The 18,022-nt window shown below is 34.1% G+C and overlaps 1 long non-coding RNA gene across 5 annotated transcripts in view; it reads left to right on the top strand.

Moving 5' to 3' along the window:
• LOC145247278 (uncharacterized) overlaps nucleotides 1-18,022 on the top strand; it is a 1,304,641-nt gene that overhangs the window by 606,111 nt on the left and 680,508 nt on the right. Inside the window, exon 2 of one of the 5 annotated variants that reach the window (XR_013863234.1) lies at nucleotides 3,805-3,845. The exons of the other annotated variants lie outside the window; for them this stretch is intronic. This is a non-coding gene — a long non-coding RNA (uncharacterized LOC145247278). The remainder of the gene's footprint in view (nucleotides 1-3,804; nucleotides 3,846-18,022) is intronic. 5 annotated transcript variants of the gene reach the window in all.

An 18,022-nucleotide genomic window follows, 5' to 3' on the forward strand; every position in this document is an offset into this window, starting at 1 on the left:
CAACCTCTCTGCATCATTTGTAATGCCGATCACGAAGTTCTCAAACCTAGTTAAAAAGTTCTTGAAACTCATGCGATCGGACCCCATTTCCTGTCCGCTAAATGTAGGTCCCTTGATTTGTATTCATGGGTGCTTAACAATGGAGGAAGAAACTCTCTCTGTAGTTGCAGAAGCCCCGGAGAACTGAAAGCAGATTCCGAGTAAGGGCTGGCTGTCGGTATGTTTGATCCAAATCGTCCAGGTCCTCACAATAATCCTTCAGTTGAGGAAGCCAACCACCCTTAATCTCGGCAGGTGTTCTCTCACTCGACAATGAATCGTCGAATTTCCGTCCGTAAGAATAAGTTAAATTTCTGCAACTTAGAACACTCAGGGAAGCAAAAAACACGGAGGGAATTCCAAATTCCAGTATTAGAGGAAATAAACAATTACAAAACTTTCCGGTAACTAGGGGCATTAATAGTGAAGGGGTGGGATCTATGCTCCTTATAGAGGTCATGTACGTCGAGGGAGGGACTAATGGTATTAGTTCATAAGAACGCATTCTATTGAAGAACTATTAAGACACAGGGATGCAACACTGCGGCGATGTGACAGAGGTCGTAGTTCGGTCCATAACGAGGCATCTTAGATTTAAGACGTTTTTGGACCCTGTTTAAGCTAGCTAATTGGATCTGAAATAGGAATAAAACGATTAGATTCAGAATGAAGATATAAAGGTAAAATAGAGATTTTAGGAAACGAATTTTAAATATTCGACCAATGACATATGTCATCTTTGTCGATTATGTTTGGTTAATAATTTATTTATCTATTGTTGTATATAAAAGTCGGTGTAATAATTCGATTTTGGACAACCAATTAAATCGTTTTAATGCAAGCGGTTGTTAGGAAATTTCGTGCATATAAATATGTATATGTACTATTGAGAAAACTTGAAGCACTTACATGCGACTCTCAGGAAGAGTGGCAGCAGAAATCTTTTGCGTGGGTTATGACTCTTTTTATATTGGTAGTTGTTACATTTAACTTATTTGATTGGCTAACTGGATTATAAAAATGGAGGGAACTGAATTTTAGTGGTGATGTTCAGTTTGGGATTGGAGTTGAAGGAAATTGAATCGTTACCCTTATTACCAGACCCACAAGGTTCTACAATTTTTACCTAGTCACAGGTCGCAACAAACCATTGTTGCAAAATCCTTGTTAACCTCTACCTTTCAGTGGAGAAAGTTTCCACAGTACCCGTGTAATATTAGCTCGGCGGAAGTAATGTTTTCGGTCGGGTTCGGTTGTGTTTGCTAATTCTAGCGACAAATCTGTTAGATAATGATCAACAAATTCGTTTTAGATCAATAAACTTATTTTAAATATCGGTTATTGTCTACTATAGAATCGACTAACACACCTGCAAATTTTTTGCATTATATTTCCAAAATTCATACTGCTAGGAAATATGCAACACTTGCGTTTATGGGTGTTTTAGGAAATCTTGGTTTGACCTTGGCTTTCCTTTAGCGCTAGAAACTCCCTGGAATAAAGTTTAATAATCCTTTGTAATCCATGGAAACGTATAACAAAGGTTGTGTTTTTTTTCTATCTACAAACCGAAGAAGGCAAGGTCAAGATGAAGACTTCGAACAATATGACGGTTGTCTTTGAATACACTAATTAACTTTTATTTTCTTGGCTTTCTATTCGATTACCGGTTGTCAAAGGTAGATGCAATGGTTTACAAACTTAACATCGTCGAAGAGTTTGTAAATAAGTTTGTTTCATAATGTTTGTTTTTCTTTTCGATACGGTGTTTTAATCTAATTTAATCGACTTTTATTCTTTGACTTCGACCTTCCTAATCTACTAATTGAATCTCGTTTTGTAAAAGGCAAATACCGACGAGATTACTTAATCCTATCCACTTTTAAATGAATTACGGATTGGATAAATAGAAATAAAAAAAAACCGGCCTGTCCTTGCAATAATTCTCTTCTGTAGAAACTGACTTTGATGTATAATATATATATATATATATATATATATATATATATATATATATATGATTATACATCAGTGTGTGTGCTCATGCAGAGAGTGATTCGTGCTGAAATAATAACATTATTTAAAAAGCCATTCTTAACATGGGGAGGGTGTTTTGTACCTATTCTGTACTTTAACCTTACAATGTAATAAAAAAAACCAAAACTTTAATTAACCGTGGAAATACGATTTAAAAAATAGCACTGATCACTCTCTGCATTAGCACCTCTCTCTCTCTCTATATATATATATATATATATATATATATATATATATATATATATATATATATATATATATATATATAATGTCCACTATTATATAAAAGTCACTTTGTGTGTAAGTTCCTTCCTCATAGGTTCCGAAACGGCTGAGCCTATCTTTTGCAAATTTCACACAACGGGATTTTATGTCTGGCAGTGTTCTCAGATATGTTGTTTACAGAAATTCATCCGATAAGTATCGGAAATCGAAATAATTCGATCTTAAAAAGTCTCTTATAGATGAAAAAGAATTTTTACAGGGGAATATTTTACGCTACACCGACCAAGGGAAATAATAAAATCTCAGATCATTTCTTTTTAAAAAAAAAAAAATTGTCATCTGGCGATATAGCCCAAGTATACCTCACTAGTTTATTTTAATTTTTGTTTTCTTATGAGTTCGGTTTATGATGAAAGAGTTACCATGTAAAATCGCCGCAAATCATTTCTTCGTTTGCATATTTTAAAACTAAACATTAATCAGATGTGACTTTTCCATTGCATTCATCGTCAGTCCCAAATATCAGCTGACGTTATATGTTAAACAAACAGACGGAATGGTCCTGGATATGACCTTAAACTATATCCCGTGGTGAGGCCCCAGCTTGCGGGCTTTGGGAAGTGTGGAGTCACCCATTAAATGACATGACTCCCATGTCCACTCTGATCCGGAGTGGCACAACCTGTTAGGGTCACAACTATGGGTTAAATAGAAACTGACTTGAAAACAACAAATATATTCAATTAGAAAATTTTTCTTCCAAATCGTTGGATTCGGCATTAAATAACCTGAAAAGGGTTGATATGCTGTAAAACAACGAACAGACGGAATTTGAACGAGATATCACTATTATTTATTTTATGTATTGATTAATTTATTGCGAATTAGGCCATCCGGCAAATTACTCCTCGTAGTATATAAAAATCAATGTATTCTATAATACATACGTAATCTGCATAAATTTAAACATGTTTAAACGTATTGTACGACCAGTCAACGCCGGGCGGCCAGCTAGTGTGTATATGTGTATATATATATATATATATATATATATATTAGTGTTCATTGAAATCGATAGACGAATATCGTATACTGTATCCATGCATTTTATGTATGCATAACATAGGCATTTTTATAGCATCACATAATGGCATGATACAAATGCGTGTGAAAGGGAGGGTAAACTTCTACAATAAACAGTACCTGTTTGTTTTGTTTTTTTAACGGGTTGCTAACTCCAGTAGAGAATGTGTATTGACGACAAAGATGTATAATCAGGTATACTTTAGTCGGGTTTCTGTTGTCGCCAATTTGGACTGGAATAAATGATCTTGTCTTATATATATATATATATATATATATATATATATATAATACTTGATTTTTCTCATCAGAAATCTTTTTATTTTTTTTCTTTACAAGAAAATTAAACATTTTAATTATTTTCATTTCGATAAAGTTTGTTTTTAACATCACGCAACACTCATTTTTACCTATTTTTAGGAGTTGGTACTGGTACACATTTCAAAACAAACATCGACAAGGTAAGGTTTTATAGTTATTAAAAAAAAGTATCGTTTTGTTCGATTCATTTAGCCTGCCTATAAATCTGCCGTCTGCGTCTCGGGCGTTTTGATTGGCTAAGCGCTAAGCTGTTACCACTTAATGTTTTCTGCAACTGTTGCAATATGATATTCGAAACATGTTAAAAATCAGGGTCAACCATGTATCAGTATTTTTTTTTTACTTTAACTTCAACTCTACATTTACTGTTAGATTGATTATTTTTACATGTTTTCGGGTATGCTGAAAACGAATATCAGTTAAATTTGAGGCAGACAAGTACTTTTCTGGACATTAAGGTCCTTATTGTTCAATATAAGCCATTGTTTTCACTGGCGATAATGTTTTCCCAACTGAACAGAAATAACGCGCATGCGTGTTACAAAACTCACCCGTCCACCATGTTACAAATGGCAACAGTTACTGAAATTCCTTAAGTAATACATTAGGAAAATGTTTTAATAACCGGAAAATTGCCTATTTGCCCCAAATCTGAATGTGTTATAATCGTTTACAGCAAGCCTAACAACCTATGTCAATTTAAAGGTAAATTTTGAATTGCAGTTAAAAAATTTTTTAAATACTCGTGTATCTCTGTATAAGCTTATATATATATATATTTTTTTTTACTCTTGCATTTTTTATTACTCTTTTACAGTGGTTGCTGGCAGTCCTGAAAGCACTATAATTATTTTAAATACCCATGTATCTCTATATAAGCTTATATTGAAGGAAAATGATACCAATTAATCTACACTCCAATAAATTCATTTATTGTGTATCGATATTCATATTAGACCCCATTTTTTTATTTATTTAAAAAGAGAATACAACTTTGTTGGTTCTGGAATTGCATTCATCTGCAAAAGATCTAGCTAATTTGCGTATTCTTTTAAGCATTCATTTTAATTAATCCCCTATTAGTTTGTTTTTTTATCATCTTTAGTTAACTACTACGTGTAATTATATTCATGCAGATATCTTACGTGATTTATACTTGTATAATATTTGCATAAAAGTTATAGTAAACAAACTTCTTTCTGTATATATTTATACGTATATATTAAAAAAATTCCTAAATTTCTGTTAATTTTTTGTCTCTAGACATGAAAGTTAATATAGTTTGTTCGAACCCATGCGAGACCTTATATTAGGGTTTAAGCCGGGAAAAATCGGTACAAAACTTAAAGAAATTGAATTTGCCAGACGAAGGTCGAACGACGGCATTACGAATATGTATGTGTAATGTAATAACTATTGGTTCATGTTTTAATTTTTAGCCTTGCAGCAAACATGTCTTAATAGCTCAAACATTGACGTCAAAGGAAAAAGTACATCGTATACTAAACGTTTTGGTTTCAATTATCGGTGATGCTCACGAGTCTAATTTTTTTTTTTAACTTTATAATCATAACTATAGAAGGGTTGTTAGAAAATGTAGATTAAGAAAGTTCCTGGACCGACGGGTACGTGTCTACTCTATGCTTTATGATAGACAAAAGAAATTTTCCGGATTTTTGTCTCCACATCGTGGTGAATTCCAGATATTTTCGTTCTACCATTTCCACATGATTTATGATAGCCGTAGTCGTAGGGTCCACTAAATTTTTGCTGAGGTTAAGATGCTTTAAATTCTTTCCTTTCTTTGTTTTTCTTCCAATTTTTACCGCCTGCTTACGTCTCTTTTTGCTCACTTGGTGTAATCGGGAAAATGAGCACTAAAGTGCAGAATTACTCGTAATTTAATTGATTTTCTTTTTCAAGTAAAAAAAAGTCCCTCTTTAGAACATTTACACAAAAACGTAGTGTAAATAAAGGTGCATTTCGGGAAAAGATATCTAAGAAAACTTCGATACTAAAGTCGTCAATTCAGTTTCACTGGAAACTGCTGAGATTGGCGAATTTTACCGAATAAATTCAATGCCTTTTTTTAAGTTGTGATTGAATGCAACTATTGCCTTTTATCTTGTATTTATTTCTATTCTGCAATGTGTCGGCACTTTTACAAAATAAGAACTGAACTGTTTTTACCCTAATCGTTTTAGTGACTATAAATAAGACAGTATCAAACAGATCCGAATGAAAAGCTGCACAAGTAATAAACGTATGGAATGATTTACTAAAAAGGCGGAAATTAAGAAATTGATTTTTCTAATTAAAATATAATCGTCTGGTTAAAAAAAGTGTCTGTCCTGTTTTGTATGTTCCCTAAAAATCGAAACGTCGAATTCGTCTTTCTCCATTCGTTGTTGGAATTGCTTACGTCGTGACCAGAAATTTCTGGGTACCTTTTTTTTTTTTACATGGGGGAGGGTCACCGCTTATCAAGGCCCAGAGGCCACTCGATGATAAGGGTTAATAGGTATATATTAGTCATTGTGATTTTAGCGTAGTAAACATTAGTGGGAATTTTGTAAATTGGATTACTTAGGGGACGGTTCAATAAGAACTTGTTCACGTTGGATTTGAAGAAAATCTAATTGTAGTCAACTGGAAAGCAGGCAAACGGAATAGTTCCACAGGCGAGCAATTCTAAGTAGCCCTGTCCATAGAATCTATGTTTAGGTGTACGCACAGATAGTGTGGGTAATTGTTGATAGTGGTTATGCGAGGGGGATCAGAGATCGAAATTCAGATGAACACTTGCCATGAAAATAACGATAAAGCAGGGACAGGATCGTTACGTCTCTTCTGTGGGAAAGAGGTTGCAGAGAAGAGAAAAGGGCATCCCCCACTAAGCTACGAAGTCTATTTTGAACTCTGTCAAGACAGGATAAACTGCTTCTAGCAACACCTGCCCAGACATGGCAACAGTACTCCATCGTTGGCCGAACCTGGCTTTTATATAGGTAGAGAATTGCATCAGGTGAGATATCTACTGGAGCGGTAGAAGAATCCCACCATCTTTCCAGCGACTTTGGCAATTGATTTGATATACGTGTTCAAGCTCAGAAGCTTGTCAAAACATGAAGCCTCCCTAAGACGAGTCATTCATTTCGATTGATGGAAGCTGGGTAGCAGAGCGTTGATGATGTAAAGATATAAGCTTGGTTTTAGATACATTAAAAGTAACCAGCCACTTCTTTCCCCATTGCACTACGTGCTCAAGATCAGATAAGAGTCAGAAATTGGTCGTTTTCGGTCTTCGAAGTGTTTCCATAGATGGTAGTGTCGTCAGCATAAATGTGTACGAATGATCTAAGGACGTGGTCTGGAAGATCATTGATGCAGATCAGGAAGAGGGTTGGACCCAGGATTGACCCCTGAGGGACTCCAGCATTAATACTGAGAGCCTCTGATTTCTTAAAAATCATGAAACTAATTATATTAGTGACCTAGGGTAAGTAAAATTAAACTTAATAATAAAACTCTCAAGAGAGTCCGGGCGTCCTCTCTAGCTTGAATCTTTCACAAGGTGAAACAAAAGTGGTTAGACAGTAAAAAACAAATCACGTGTACGTACAGTTATATGTAATAAGACAATTATGTAAATGTTATTTATTAATGCAATTGCTGAAACTGTTTCTCTTGGTTTACACAGCTTGGAAGTTTGCTTATGCTTCGACAAACATTTTCTGCTTTTGTTTCACCCTGTATATGGTTGCATCTGTGCAAATCCAACTGTCTTATGTGTAAAGAAAAAGTGTAAGGAAAAATTCAAGATGGCGCCCGACTCTCTCTTTAACACGGTAAGATATCCTTAACACGACACAAGAAGCAACAGCCACACGATTCCCCAGCCAACTCAATCGTCACTACCCACGTCTTTCCCCTCACCCGCTTTTATCGTCGTTCTAGGCCGGCTAAATTTGCATATTCCGAGAATTCGTGTGACTTTGCGAGACATACTTTACAAAAGACGGCGGTCGCCATCTTGGTCTTTCTTTTCTATTTTTGGTCGGTAACGCTGAGCTGGTCTCGAGGTAAGTCTTTTTCCCCTATCCGTCTCTCCCACGTACCCACACAACACGCAAACACGCGGGCGCTTATCTCCTGGATGCACGTTACATTATGTTCTATCACATTTAGATCAAACTGTCTTATATATCACATCTAGATCTAGAGTAGACGCCTGTACGATATTACCGTAAAATAGCCATATTCAATCTCATAGCTAATGCATTAGTGTTTAAATACAGTACTTATTTGGTAGCTAAATGTTTTGTTCTCGATTCTAGGTGGCAACGAAGTCATAGATCTTTTTTTTAACATTGAAATATCATTACTATATATTGGGTACAGTAATCGATAAATAATTGGCCCTATAATAATAGTCTGCATGAATTAAAATATCATTTAAGTGTATTTTACGATTGGGCAACGCCGGGTGGCGTGCAAGTCATTAAAATCGAGATGAAATCCTTTTATTTAGAATGCTTTCATAACGGCAGATGTTACGCCTTTGCACCATTCCTGCAAACAGTTACTGCCTCCTGTGAGTAGACTTTTTATTTTCTCGGAATGTATGGCTTGGTTCTTTATCAGCAAGAGCCCCCTTCTAAACATTACCTGTTTCTGGCGGGATCACCAATCGCATGAGCCCTTCATACAGAGGAATGTCGACGACGTAGTTCTAGTTTGTACCAAACTAGAATGTCATCGCATATGAGCTATTTTTCTCACATTTTAGCATAATAAATATTAAATCAATATTGCCATTAGGTTATCCGAGCGTTTTAGGCACACAGAGGATGGAAATAACACTTTACCTTTCTTAAAAACATTTATTCAACGAAAATGATTATTTCTTTTTTTATTAAATCTCTCTTACACAAGTGCTGTAGTTGTAATATTTGAATTTTTCATCAATTTTTATCTTCAAAACAGAATGAAATGTAATTGGTATACTTTAATATTTTTGTACTTCTGCAGATTTCGCACCGTGCTGAAAACGTTTAGAAATCAATTCTGAACATTGCTGAGGGCGACAGTTTGGTAACTTTTCTGTACTTTCACCTAACAATTTAATAAACAAAGTATAATGTAAAACCTTTATTTTAATATGAAAATCCTATCTAAAACATAGCAAGACTCATATCCAATATAACAGTCACAATTCCAAATTATATCAAGTCAGTCGTATTATGCTATCCTCACCTTTTTTATAGTATTATTTTATCTTAAAGTATATCCTGACAAACTCAAGAATCTGCTCCGAATTTTGACTGGAACCATTTATTTAATCCATGGGGTTAGAATTTTCATTAGATGATAGCAGTAATCCCAATAATCTATATATTAATGCGATAGCGTGTGTATTATTTTCTATGTCACGATTACATCAGGTCGTTTAATTGTTATGTACTTCCATTTCTTGTAATAAATAATATTATCAAGAATTCCTCATAAGTTTAGGTTTCAGTTTCGATTATAACTGATGACACTCATCATTTAAGTTTTTTTTTTTTTTAAATAATTTTACTTAATTCTTTATAATTTTGGTTTTAGTTCGATTATAGCTAATGGCACTCCAATCTATTTTTTAAAAATAATTTTATCAAGAATTCTTCACAAGTCTTGATTTCGGTTTCGATTTTAGCTGATGGCACCTTATTTTATTTATTTATTTTTTTAATAAATATTTTTTTAAGAATTCTTCAAGTTCTGGAATCTGTTTCGATTCAAGCTGATGAACCCAAGTCATATATATATATATATATATATATATATATTGAAATCTCAACTTTATAATATATAAAAATCGATAGAACATTAACTCTATAATAATATATAGGAAATCTTCAAAAAATAAAATATTTTAAGCATATTTTACGACCTGGCTACGCCGGGCGTCCCTGCTAGCTTGGATAAATACTTTTGTAGTGTTAACAAAATAGCTACAATAATATCAGGGTGTGGTGTCTCCATTTACGCTGAATATCTACAGAATGCCAACATCAATATATTACATATGAATCAGTTTCCTGCTAGTCTAAATAATACAACTAATTAATCCTCATCTCAAGATTAAGAAATATTACATCCAGTTAATTTAGTTATCAGGTATAGCACAAACGCCCCGGATTCCATCAAGTGCAATTACTCTAGAATGTCACTAGAACCTGTTTACCCCATCTGCTAAAAAGTCTGGTTAGGGTTATTTTCGATGGAGAAACGCAATTTTGATCGACATATAAAAAGAAAATTCTCTGCTGAAAATAATTGGTATTAATTTGATCTCTTCAGATATAAACGCTACCGTATCATAGAATCTTCGTTGGCCGATCTGTGACGACGGATGATGTCATTTCACGAAGTTGCTCCATTAAACTGTCATCAGTTGAAAAGCCAAAAAAAAAAACGATTCCTCGAGACAACGATCATACTGTATGTTTACCGCTCACCTAATTAACGTTCTATTCATTAATGTGTCCAAAGAAATAAAACTTCACGAATGAGAAGTGAAATCGATGTTATCTAGGTGACGTTGCTACGTAAGTATGTGGTGCTCGTTTCTAACTTTTATGGTGTGTAATATTAGCCAAATGGATACAGTTGCTGATAAGTTCCAATGCGATGGCATTTCTAGCCGTATTTCACGATATTAATCTACATCTATTTCTTTATATATACTAGCAGTATATACAGGGCGTCGCCAGATTGAAAAATATGGAGGGCAGAAGGTTTAGTCACGTACTATAAGACACTCGAATATTTTTACTGCTTACGATTTTCCTGAAGGCGGATCACATGTTGGATTCATGGAATCATAAAATACATAAATTTTCTTCTGTAAAAAATAAAAGGGAAATAAATCTCAGCTTAAATAAACTTCAGTTTTTAAAAGTAGATGTAGTCTAATAACAATTGGAAATTAAATATAAATTAAATAAACTTTAAATAATATTTCCAAATAGATCAATAAACAATTCTACTACAAAAACCAATAAGCTAGCTAATCAAAATAGATTTGCTTTGATGTAATATGAAAATGCGGTTATTCGATTAATGCAGATTTTGTTTTAATAAATTAGTTATGCCTGAGGTTGTTTTCCAGAGGTTAAATAACCAATGGAGTTTGACGAGACTAATACAAGAGTACGATATTTAGCCCTTCGTCCCCGGCCTTGGCATTATCTACTGCCAAGGCCTCATTTGGGGTACGAAGAAGCTTAGGCACAAAGGCCAGTAAGGGGCAGTGGGGAAAAAAGGGGTCTTTTCTAGTCCTTAGCTAGACTTGCGTAAGATAGCAAGTACTTTATTATAAAACCTACACTAGAGTTTCTATCATGCACTGTTTCGCCTAACATTCTTACCCGGACCTACTTAAAATAACAGCTCCCCAGCTTACGGGATGGCAGGCGACATTCACGCTGTGATAAAAAGAAGAAAAACATATAACATTATATACAAAAACTAAAAGGGAAAAAATATATACAAACTAAAGAGTTTTAAATTTTTTTTGGGGGGGGGGGGGTGTATTCTAGTTTGCCCCCCCCTCCCCATCATCTCACCCCCATTTAAAAAAAAAAAGACTAATACAAGAGTACTTAATACCAGAGTATAGCAGGATATACTCTGTTTTTATATAAGCAGTAATATGTTGCTACAGTCATGAGCATGTTTTGATCAGCTAGTTATTCGTAACTAGAAACCTTAAGGCGAAACAACTAATACGGAAACAGTCAGACTAGAATGTTCGTGTGTGAACGTCCGTTTTCAGTTTGAACATTTTGTGAAACGATGTACCTTTGTACATATTTGATCAAATTGTGGAAAAAAACATACAGGAATACACCTTTTTATTATATGTGTGTGTGAGAGAAACCCTACTCATTCGCATAGACGAACCGACAATCAATCCGGTTCAATATGAGGGAGAAGGTATGCTTAGGGGTTTTTACGATTTTGAACGACTTTTTAAATAGACTCAACAAACGCAATTTTTAATTCAGCATTTGCCAGAAAACGACTCGTGGAAGTTGAAAACGTTCGCGACTATGGCAAATTTCCTTTTACACTCGAACAGAATGTTATTTATATATATATATATATATATATATATATATATATATATAATATTTAGAGAGTACCCAGCGTAGTATAAAAAAAAAACCTTTCCATGATAAGAACAGCTTTCGAGGTTGGGTATTTATTCCGAAAGCCCTTAACATGAGGAGGTTTGGTACAATCGTAAAAAAAGAAATTCGACTCTGCTTTTTTTCTAGTTGCTTATGAAAGGCATATATTCACAGTACTTTCCAAACAACGCATTGCATTGTTTTAAGTTTCTTAGTTTAGTTTTAACAACATGGCGAATTATGCCATGTCGAACACGTGCATTTTCTCTTCCCGCATCCACATGTCTGCTCCACTCCAGTCATTGCTGCGCGGTCTTTATTTTTATCTTTTCTTTCCGCTGCTATGTCTAGAGCTCTTTGACTTACATTGTCGTCTGACCATATTTTTGTTATTTTAAAGTTTGGATTGGATTTTCAAAAGATCTCCCCGCACTCACGTGCTTCCTCAAAAACGCTCTCACCGCCTAGGTGTCGCACGTTTCTCACTCCAGCATACGCTTGCCGGTCGCTCGCTAAGTGGTGCCTTTTATTCCTCGTTAATTTTTCTCTTCCTCAGCTGTGACGTCGACTTAGTTTTTGGTTTGTTTTTATCTAGCTAGGTCTTTTATAAATTTGAAGGATTTAATATGAAACAATATTCCGTTATTATTAACGATGTATATTTTTTTAATAATCTGCAAAGCGCATACATTAAGGATAGTTATTTGCGTCCTTCCGTCCGCAGGAAGATATGATACGAGGTCGAAAGCTGGTAACTGACTTGTGAACTGGCCCATCACTTGTCTGGATGCTTGTTAACAGCGAATTCTCGACTGATATTTCTACCTAAGTTTTCATGCAACCAAAGCAGCGAGAAGGCCAACCCATTCAAAAATGTTGACAGCGTACTTGCCATTAATGTAAATCGAATTACTTTTAAAAAGATTTCTAATTTAATTTTATAAACCTAAAACATTCACCGTAGTTATTTACTCTCTCCTGCAAACATGAATTTTAGAAATATTTTCTTCGTGCTAGCTACAAACGGACTTCCTAATACTTACTTGGCACAGGCCGAGATCAGGGTGTACTATCTCTTCTGATGCTATACTAAAGTAAATTTGTCCTTAGTTAATGGCGGGGGGGGGGGGAAACTTTCTGTGCAGGCAATATTATTTTTGCCAACTCTCATTGTGTTGGGTTCGGGAGCTGGTTTTCCCCACGTTAAAAATGGCCTTGTCTCACATTTTGCTTTCTTGTGGAAGCAAATAAATATCTATAAATGGACTGTACAAGCAAGGTAAAACCCATTTATTAAATCAACATCGCTTAAAAGTGGATATAAACTAGTACTATTGAGAAATATATCGGTGCTTTGGGAGAAATGGCAATTAATGTGTGTACAAGAAATGTAGTACAACTAGTATTTTTCTTCCTAATTTTTCTTAACCTTCATATGTCGGTTTAATACGAAATAAATCATTATTGTAAAAGAAATTAAGGGTATTTAGCAGGAAAGTCAAGAAACGACTATACAGAAAAAAAAAAAATATATATATATATGAGAGAGGGAATAGTTTATTTTATACCTACCTCATTTATTTTGGTTTTCAAGTATTTTTATTATTTATTTAATCTAAAAAACATTCGGTTTCACCGAGCGCATTTGAAAAAAAAATGGCGGCATCTTCTTTGGAAGAAGTAAGCCTGGTTTTGAATTTAAAGGTTTACATGTGCTTTGATTTTTTTTTTTAATTTTACGAGAGTAATCAGAGTAGTATACCCCAACTTACACGTGTTAAAGAACGGCTTTAACAATAAACACCCCCAACCTCGAAAACCGTTCTTAATATGCGGAGGTTGGGGTGTTTATAGTATGCTTGGTACTCTCGTAAAAAAATACCAAAAATATTCATAACGTGACTTGCTTCTTCCAAAGAAGATGTTGCCATTTGTTTTTCTAACTCGCTAGGAAAACTGAACACTTGCGATTAAATAAAAAGGAATAGAAACTACTTGAAAGCCAAACCATACGAGTCAGGCAGGTATTAAATTAACTTATTGGCTCACATTTATTTCCCGTATATTTTTCTCCGTATATTTGTTTGTTGGTTTCTCTGCTAAATTACTGAAATTAATTTTATCACACGATTTCAATGTGTTTGGTCTTTTCTTCAGTGTTTTTTTTTTTATGGTATATCAAATGCTATAACGTTGCGGATTACTTTCTGATATTCGAAAAGTGTGTCAACAGGAGGCTAACTTCCTACCTTTATGGTCCTGGATATGACCTTAAACTATATCCAGTGGTGAGGCTCAAACTTGCGGGCTTTGTGGAATGTGCAGCCACCCTTTAATTGCCATTGCTCCAAGGTCCAATCTGACCCGGAGTGGTAGTACCTGCTAGGGTCCCAACTATGGGTTAAATAGAAACCGACTTGAAAACAACAAATATATTCTACTAAAAAAAAATTTTCTTCAAAATCTTTGGAGTCGGCATTAAATGACCTGAAAAGGGTTGATATACCGTAAAACAAAAACAACCAACCAATCTTGACTTTATTTAAACCAAAATATACTGAACACGAGTGCTGACTGTGTCTAGTATTCTTTCACATATTTTTGCAAGAAGTGATTATGATATATGTATTTTAAGTTCTCTATACTTTTATCGAATGTTTTAGTCAATATGATCCAAAAAAAAAAAAAAAAACAAATGAAAACTCGCAATTAAAAACATTTCTTTGGTTATTCGAACGAATATCAGTTAAATTTGTCGCCGGCATGTGGTCCTTATTAAAACCTTCGTTATCCAATGTATTCTTTGTTTTCGCTGTTCGCTATTCTTAACATGGAGGAGGTTGTATTGCTTGGAACATGCGTCAAGTGTCTTATGCAGCAAGAAAAATGGCGGCCACTTTAAAGTATTAGAAAAAACATGGAAATATGAAGGTCTTCATATCATATAAAAATTACTTAACGGCGAGAATTCATTCATACCGTACCTGAATAACCAAAACTTAAAAAACGGAAGGTCTTTATTAGATCCTGTAGTCTACAATAAACAATGCATGTACTTCTACTTGTATGAAAGGCGGTAATAGTGTTGGAACGATACATCGGAATCGGACATGCGAAAAATCGGAACTGTTTAAAATATCGGAATCTGAAAGCATTGTGACTATTTTCTGATGCAAATAAAAGCTGCTTCTATGTCTTTATTTTATAGCTTTTGTTATATTTTCTATTCCTAGTATTAATGATGAATTAATTGTTTCTTCGATATTTATTTTATTGATTTTGTTTATATTTTCTATTAATACTAATGATGAATATTGTTTTTAAATTTTAAACTAGCAGTGAACCTACAATCTTGAGATTCCACTCTCTCAAATGTTTTACGTTGGCGAAAATAACTGCACATTACATAGGTTTTTACGGTAATATAAAAAATAAAAGCAACATCTCTATAACTTAATAATTAGAGATTTTAAAAGAATCTGAATCGGTAATTGTATCAGAATCGGGGTAAAATGTTGGAATCGTCTCATCACTAATCATTACTCTATTTTACGATCCCAGCGAAGGCAATTTTTGCCATATTCCTAAGCCGTACACTGTCCGGTGCTACTATTCTGGGTCACAACGAATCTGGTAGTAATGACAGCTAAAAAGTGACTCCACATTAAAGCCCCCATATATGTCACTAGCCACAAGGTATGATTTTTCCTCCTACCCGGAACTACCTTGGTTGGTACAATGCTCATACGCAATTATGTTTTAGTTTCCTTTTTGTTTTGTTTTTTTTTTTTTGTTTTTGTTTTTTGTTTTTTTTTCTCGCACGTCAACTGGTATCGCCGACCTTTATTTAAATGACAGTAAACTGGAAGATTCGATATATAGGCTCGTTGGATACGAGCTCTGTGTAAAATAAAATAATCGTTCGAACGTGTTATATATATATATATATATATATATATATATATATATATATATATATATATAATACACACATGGAAGTCGACATTTATTAAGACCCGAACGCCACTCGACGATAAGGGTTAATGAGTGTACAATGGTCACTGAGAAAACAACTTTAAAGTGAAAATGGTAGAAATGATTTTTTTAGGCGGCGGCTCAACAATAACTTGTTTACATTGGACTTGAAGACTACCATATTGTAGTCAACAGGAAACCAGGTCAGCGGGACAGTTCAACAGGCGGGCAATTCTAGAAAAGGAGCATTATTCATGGAATTTCCGTTTAGGGGCAGATAAAGTGATGGAAACTGATGATCGTCGTAGCTGGAGGAATTTTTTTTTTTTTTTTTTTAAGATATTGCAATTAAGTTAAACAATATTCGGCGTTTTATCCTCAAGATTCATTAGACTCTAATATAAGGGAGGATATATATATATATATATATATATATATATATATATATATTTATTTAAAATAGGAGCAGAATATGATAGACATAAAATGAAACCAAGTCAGCATAATTTTACAATCGTTCATTATTGCTATCCTGAAACTAGTAAGAATAAATATTAAGACAACTTTTATCTTGGTTATTAATGCAGCGTTTCGGCCGATGTAACTTATGTATATTTTTCAAAGACGGGGATCTTTGCCGAATTCCGAAATCAGGACGGAACCATAAAACTGGACATTTTATACAATCATCAGTGTACATTGTTCTCATTCAGTCTGTCATGACAGGATAGAAGTCTTCTACAAGTTGTTTTATCTTTAGTTTTACTTGCAGTGCGTATTAAACTATTCCAACTACAGATCTTGATCGTTGGACTTAGAGTCCAAGTGTATGTAAAATATTGCAGAGTTCAAAATGGTGCAGCTACAGAAAGTCGACGTTCGCGATCATAATGATCAAGATGAAAATTGTAATAATACAGATGATACCCCCCCCTAAAAAAAAACTCCCGAACCATTAATTTGATTTTATTGAAACCTTTGTAAATCCTGGTATTCCCATCTAATACAATGAGTTAATTGAAATGCTCTCGATGACTGCTTGGGTGCGGCCAGGTAGAATGAACTCCGAATTGACGAAGTAAATTGAACTGATTGTGTGGCGGAGCAACTTGACTAGATGACGTCATTTGTTGTAACTGATAAACCAATGAAACCTGTATAATCTGGCTTCTATAGACAAAGATCTAAAATTAATACTAAATATTTTCAAAGATTTTTTTTTTTTTACATTGAACAGAATGGAAACTTTCATGTCGAAACCATCCCTTTCAATTTCCCTTCGATAATAATAAAAAGAAATTTTAGAGGCATTTCATTTCTCTTAGACGAGAAAATAGACTGATTCTATTTTTTATTCTACTTTTTTTAATGTTACCATTCTATTCATTATAATATTGGTATCCTCTTTTTTCTACATGTACAAATATATGTAAGTTCGTGTGTGTATGCACAATTTTCCTACAGCCTACACTATTGGATCTATCATGACCAAACCTGACATTATGATGCACACTATTTTTCAAGGTTAAGGTCATATTGTTGCAGTATGTAAATGTATCTACGAGCGTACACCAGAGTCCCGCACAAAGCACGGCTATCTTTGCTAGTGTGTCTGTAACATATATATGAGAGAGAAATAGTTTCGCAGTCTCAAAGCTCTTCGGTATGGCTAGCAAGCAATTACTTCAGCTGATATAGAAACTCTGATTTTTTTCAGGAGACTGACGTCTTATCCATTATGCTATTAGCACAAGCTAAATACAGTAAATGAAATTTTTTTTTTTTTTTTTTAATTTATTTATTTATTTTTTTTTTTATATGAAGCAGGTTTTAGAATCCGGGAGTTTTGTATTCTGCTACAAAGATCTATGCATTATCACTAATGTCTAGCGGCGATCTCCATCCAATGTTCTCAACTCGCAAAATGTTACTACTGTTAGCGGTAATTCTATTCTCTCTAGTGGCAAACAAGAACTGGACCATTTGAAACTGTCATTAAAAACAAAACTTATAAATCTGCATAGAAAACAGCAAGAAAAAGTAAACGCCATATAATGAATACGGGTAATGTCTGACTTGCTATTAACTTTGGAAATTTCTCTAAGTACATGAAATGGGTCTGTTCGGCAGTTTTTTTGTTTGTTTTTTTTTTTTTTTTGGAG

Source organism: Euprymna scolopes, chromosome 25 (genome assembly GCF_053919585.1).
Source record: "Euprymna scolopes isolate OS-2025 chromosome 25, ASM5391958v1, whole genome shotgun sequence".
Lineage (NCBI taxonomy): Eukaryota > Metazoa > Mollusca > Cephalopoda > Sepiida > Sepiolidae > Euprymna > Euprymna scolopes.